Source organism: Otolemur garnettii, unplaced genomic scaffold, assembly GCF_000181295.1.
Source record: "Otolemur garnettii isolate 467f Iridium unplaced genomic scaffold, OtoGar3 scaffold00004, whole genome shotgun sequence".
Lineage (NCBI taxonomy): Eukaryota > Metazoa > Chordata > Mammalia > Primates > Galagidae > Otolemur > Otolemur garnettii.
This window is the reverse complement of record NW_003852399.1, coordinates 43639751-43645491: the sequence shown is the minus strand read 5'-3', so window position 1 is coordinate 43645491 and position 5741 is coordinate 43639751. Positions and strand designations below refer to the sequence as shown.

At 39.7% G+C, this 5741-nt stretch overlaps 1 pseudogene; it reads left to right on the top strand.

Moving 5' to 3' along the window:
* Positions 1-4624: 4624 nt before the first annotated feature.
* LOC100942243 lies at positions 4625-5522 on the top strand (annotated as a pseudogene).
* Positions 5523-5741: the final 219 nt, after the last annotated feature.

Here is a 5741-nt window from a genome sequence, read left to right as displayed (position 1 = left end):
TCCCCTCAAATAACCCTGAACCCATTTGCAATCTCTCCTCATTCCCACCTCCATCCCCTGAAACCAAGACAACCTCCAATCTGTCGCTATATGTGCCTATTTTGGACATTTCATATAAATGGAGTCCCATAACATGGTTTTCTATACCTGGTTTCTTTCACCTACCATAATGTTTTTATGTAGCACCGTAGCATGTATCAGAACATTATTCTTTTTTATAGCCAAACAATATAGGATATGACATTTTGTTTATTCAGTCATCAAATGATGGGCATTTGTGCTGTCTGTATGTTCATTTTTGTACCTGTTTTGTATCTACTTTGCTTCTGGTCCTGATGCGTGAGTGGGATTGGCAGACTGCCAGCACTACCTCCATAGCCACCTGGCCCCTGACAACTTGCCTTGGGCAGTGGTCAGGAGGCACAGGCCCTATCTTTGATACCAGAGAAGTCTCTGAAGCTGAGGCTGCTGCACGCCTTTCACAGAGTCCACTAGGACCCCAGATTCCAGAGCTTTGTCCTTCAACCCAATATCTAGTCCAGTGAGGGGAGAAGTGCTATGAGAAAAAAAGGTGCAACAGCAGGCTGAGCCTACCTAGCTACTAGGGAACTGGTTTTAGCTGCCATGCCAACTATGGTCAGAGAGCAGGAGTTTTCTGAGGTCCTGTGCTACCAAAAGGCTTGCCTGACCAGGGCATTGGGGAGGTTATAAATGTGGCATTGCTCACCAACTGTTAGAAAATTTTAAAGACTGTCCATAATTTAAAAAATATTTAGTCATCCATACATCCTAAGGGAAAGATTGTATTTTCCTGCTTTTCCAAGGGAAACATATATGTATTACAAAATTGTTGATCAAGAAATAATAGAAAAAAATATTGAGAGGAGTGATGTGAGTGAAAATGGTGGAGTAAGTTATCCAATATTCTGCCCCTCCATAAAGCAAAGAAAAAAACTGGCAACTATTATCAGGATCAATTTTTTAGAACTCTGAGAATTAACTAAAGGCTCACAGACACTAGGGAGTGTTTATTCGAAGAAAATACCAAATCTCAGTAAAAACAGCGAGGCATGTAGTATTTTACCTTAACCCAGGCCCACACCAACACCTCAGTTCAGGGTGGGGAGGTAACTGTGAAAAGAATAGTCTGCATTCCTGGTACTGAAAAGGGCAGAATGGAACTCATTTAAAAAGAATTGTATTTTCTTTTTAAAAACATATGTGGTGGCTCCATGGAAGATCATCTCAAAAGGCTTATCTTTATTTCATCTGACTTGGAGTGGCCTAGTTCAAAAGCTAGGGGATGGGGTGTGGGCATTTGTCACAAGCATTTACAGGCTTGTTTTTAGCTGCTGCTGACTGAGATGATAGATAATAGTTGGTACAAACCAGAGATTTTTGGAAGGAAAGGCTGGGCAATGAGATGTCCATAAAATCTTTGAAAAGTTCACATGTATTCCCAGGAATCTGGAATGCCATGCATGCTCAGGAAAGCCCTGATAAGCACTGACCTCTGGCTAACCTTGAGGCTCTGCACAAGAAGGAAGTGAAGGCTAAGGCAGAATTGTAAATTGCCTCCTGAGTGTTGAAAGCAGGTTGCAACACACACAGAGTCTCTAGGCAAAAACTTGGTAAGATTTTTGGGTTGAGGCATTTAAGGAAATCTCTGTTCAATTACTGTTCTAACAGAACAGAGACTTCAATGGCCACATGTGACAAAGAAAATGGATTTTAAAGAATCAGTTCATAAAATCCATTAAACAAACAGACAAAAATAACTAAAATGAGCAATAACAACAATCAACCCTGGGGAGAGGAGAGAATTTGATTTCAAAGAGTTGCCACATTATAATATTAAAAATGTCCAGTTTTCAACAAAAATATTCTGAGACATGCAAAAAACAAAACAAATATGAACCAAACATGGGTGGGGTGGGGCAGAAAGATCAATAGAAACTGTCCCTGAGAAGGCCCAGATGTTAGACTTAATAGAATAAACTTTAAATGAGCTATTTGAAATACATTTAAAAGCTAAAGAAAACCATATCTAGAGAACTAAAAGTATCAGAATAATTGCCTTACCAATAGAATATCAGTAAAAAGATAGATGTGTTCCTTAGTTCAAGGTAAACATTTCACATTGTATATTGAAGCAGTACCCTGAACCCCATAAAGGCATCAATGTACAAAGTTATGATTTAATAAAGAATAATTTAAAAAAAGAATATCAGTAAAATGATAGAAAATTATATTTTAAAAAACAAAATAAAAATTTTGGACTTGAAAATTATAACTAAAATTTAAAAGTCACTACAAGAACTCAATAGTAGATTTGAGCTGGTAAAAGAACCATGACCTGAAGCTCAATCAATTGAGATTATCCAGTCCAGGGAACAAACAAAAAAAAAAAGTGAGGAGAGCAAAAAATACCTTAGAGACCTATGGGAAACCATCATACACATAATACTAGTTCCAAAAGGAGAAGAGAGAAGGAAAGGGACAGGAAGGATATTTGAAAAAATAATGGCAGAAAACTAAAATTTGATGAAAAATATTATCTATGTTTCCAAGAAGCTCAACCAACTCCTAAGTAGGATTAACTCAAAAAGACACATACAGAGATACATCATGATCACACTATCAAAAGCCAGAGAAACTTGAATATAGCAAGTGAAAAACAATTCATCTCCTACAAGGAATCCTCAATAAATTAATATATCCAATTTCTTGTCAAAAACCATGGAACCAAGATGGTATATATTCAAAATACTCAAAGTAAAAAAAAAAAAAAGTCAAGTAAACCTTCTATATCTGGCAAAAGTATTCTCCAAAAATAAAGACAAATCTTGACATTCCCAGATAAATAAAAACTGAGAGTTTGTTGCTAACAGACCTAACCTTCAACAAATGCTAAAGAAAGTCATTCAGGGTGAAATGAAATGAAAGGGCACTAGATGATAACTAAAAGCCATATGAAAACTAAAGCTTTCTGGTAAAAGTAATTAGACGAGTAAATAGATAATATGAATGTATATTTTTTACAACTTCTCCCCCATTCTGATTTAAAGATAATCTCGTTAAAACAATTTTTTTTTTTTGAGACAGAGCCTCAAGCTGTCCCCCTGAGTAGAGTGCTGTGGCATCACAGCTCATAGCAACCTCCAACTTCTGGGCTCAAGCAAGTCTCCTGCCTCAGCTTCCCAAGTAGCTGGGACCACAGGCACCCACCACAATGCCCACCTATTTTTTTGGTTGCAGCCGTCATTGTTGTTTGGCGGCCCAGGCTGGATTCAAACCCACCACCTTAGGTGTATGTGACTGGTGCCTTAGCCGCTTGAGCCACAGGCACTGAGCCTCATTAAAACAATATTCACAAATCTATGTTGATGGGTGAACAGGTATAAAAATATAATTGGTAACAATAACAGCATAGTATCTGGGGGCAGAATGGAACTAGGTAAGAGCAAAGATAAGATATCTTGAAATTAAGTGGGTATTAATCTAAGCTAAATTGTTATAAATTAAGAGGTCACTTGTAATTGCCAAAGCAACCATTGGGAAAATAATTTAAAATTATGGTAAAAAGAATGACAAGGGAATTTAAATGGCATGCTAGAAAATATCTACTTAAAATAAAAATGGCAATAATTGAGGAATTAAGGGAAAAAAGAATGTAAAAAATATAGAAAACAAATAGCAAAATGGCAGCCATCCTTCCTTATTGGTAGTTATATTAAGTTTAAATAGATGAAACTTTCCAATTAAAAGGCAGAGGTTGACAAAATGAGTGAAAAAAAGGATCTAACTATATGTTGTCTACAAGAGATTTATTTTAGATTCAAAGATACAAATAGGTTTTTAATTTTAATTTAATTTAATTTTAATCATTTTTAGAGACAGGGTCTTATTTAGCTACTCAGACTAGAATGCAGAGGAGTAATCATAGTTCACTGTAATCTTGAATTCTTAGGTTCAAGTGATCTTCTTTCATAAGCCTCCCAAGTAGCCAGGACTACAGATGCATATCACCATGCCTGGATAATTTTATTTTTGTTTTTGTAGAGATAGGGGTCTTGCTATATTGCCTGGGTTGGTCTTGAACTCCTGGCCTCAAACTGCCTTAGCCTCCCAAAGCACTGGGATTACAGGCCTGAATCGTTGTGTCCAGTTCCAAGATACAAATAAATTTAAAGCAAAAGAATGAAAAGAGATATTCCATGCAAATGGTAACCAAAAAAGGGCTAAAGTAGCTTATTAATATCAGATAAAATAGACTTTAGAGCAAAAATGGTACTAGGAACAAAGAAGATATTATAGGCTTTCTGGTCCTCCCATTTGACAGACAGCTGCATCTTCCTGTGTAGCACCTGCTGCATCCCTGAGGCACCATGGCAAAAGTGATGGTCAGAATAAATGGCTTTGGTCATACTGGGTGCCTGGTCACTCTGACAACTCTGGCAGCTCTCTTTCTCTCATGCTCTGCCTGGGGCTGCTGGTCTGAGGGCTCTTACTCCTTGCAAGCCATGTGGACCATAAGATCCACCACCCTGTTGCTGTAGTCAAATTCATTGTCATACTAGGCAACTCTGGCAAAGTGGATATTGTCACCATCAGTGACCCCTTCATTGACCTCAACTACATGATCTACAAGTTCCAGTATGATTTCACCCATGGCAAATTCCATGGCATAGTCAAGGCTGAGAACAGGAAGCTTGTCATCAATGGACATCCTATAATCATCTTCCAGGAGTGAGATCCCACGAAAATCAAATGGCGCAAGGTAGGTGCTGACTACATTGTGGAGTCCACTGGTGTCTTCACCACCATGGAGAAGTCTGGGGCTCACTTATAGGGGGGTGCCAAAAAGGTTATCACCTTTGCCCCTTGTGTTGATGCTCTCATGTTTGTCATGGGTGTGAACTGTGAGAAGTATGAAAACAGCCTCAGCATTGTCAGCAATGCCTCCTGTACCACCAACTGCTTAGCCCCCTTGGCCAAGGTCATCCATCACAACTTTGGCATTGTGGATGGACTCATGACTACAGTCCATGCTATTACTGCCACCAAGAAGACTGTGGATGGGCCCTCTGGGAAGATGTGGTATGATGGACATGGGGCTCTCCAGAACACCATCCCTGCCTTGACTGGAGCTGCCAAGGCTGTGGTCAAGGTCATCCCTGAGCTGAATGGGAAGCTCACTGGCTTAACCTTCTGTGTCCCCACTGCCAACATGTTGGTTGTGGATCTGACCTGCCATCTGGAGAAGGAAGCCAAATACAATGATATCAAGAAGGTGCTTAAGCAGGCATTGGAGGGCCCCCCTCAAGGGCTTCTTGAGTTACACCAAGCATCAGGTCATCTCCTACAACTTTAATAGTGACATCCATTCTTCCACCTTTGATGCTGGGGCTGGCAGTGCCCTCAAGGACCACTTTGTCAAACTCATTGCCTGGTATGACAATGAATTTGACTACAGCAACAGGGTGGTGGATCTTATGGTTCACATGGCTTGCAAGGAGTAAGAGCCCTCAGACCAGCAGCCCCAGGCAGAGCATGAGAGAAAGAGAGAGGTCCTCAGATGCTGGAGTGCCCTGGCTACCTATCCCCCCAATTCATTGAGAATCTCCCCTGACACAGTTTCCACATTAGATCCCCTGAAGAACATGGGGGGCCTAGGGAGGCCCACCTTGTCATGTATCATCAATAAGGTTCCCTGTACTTGGCTAAAGAAAAAGAAAAAA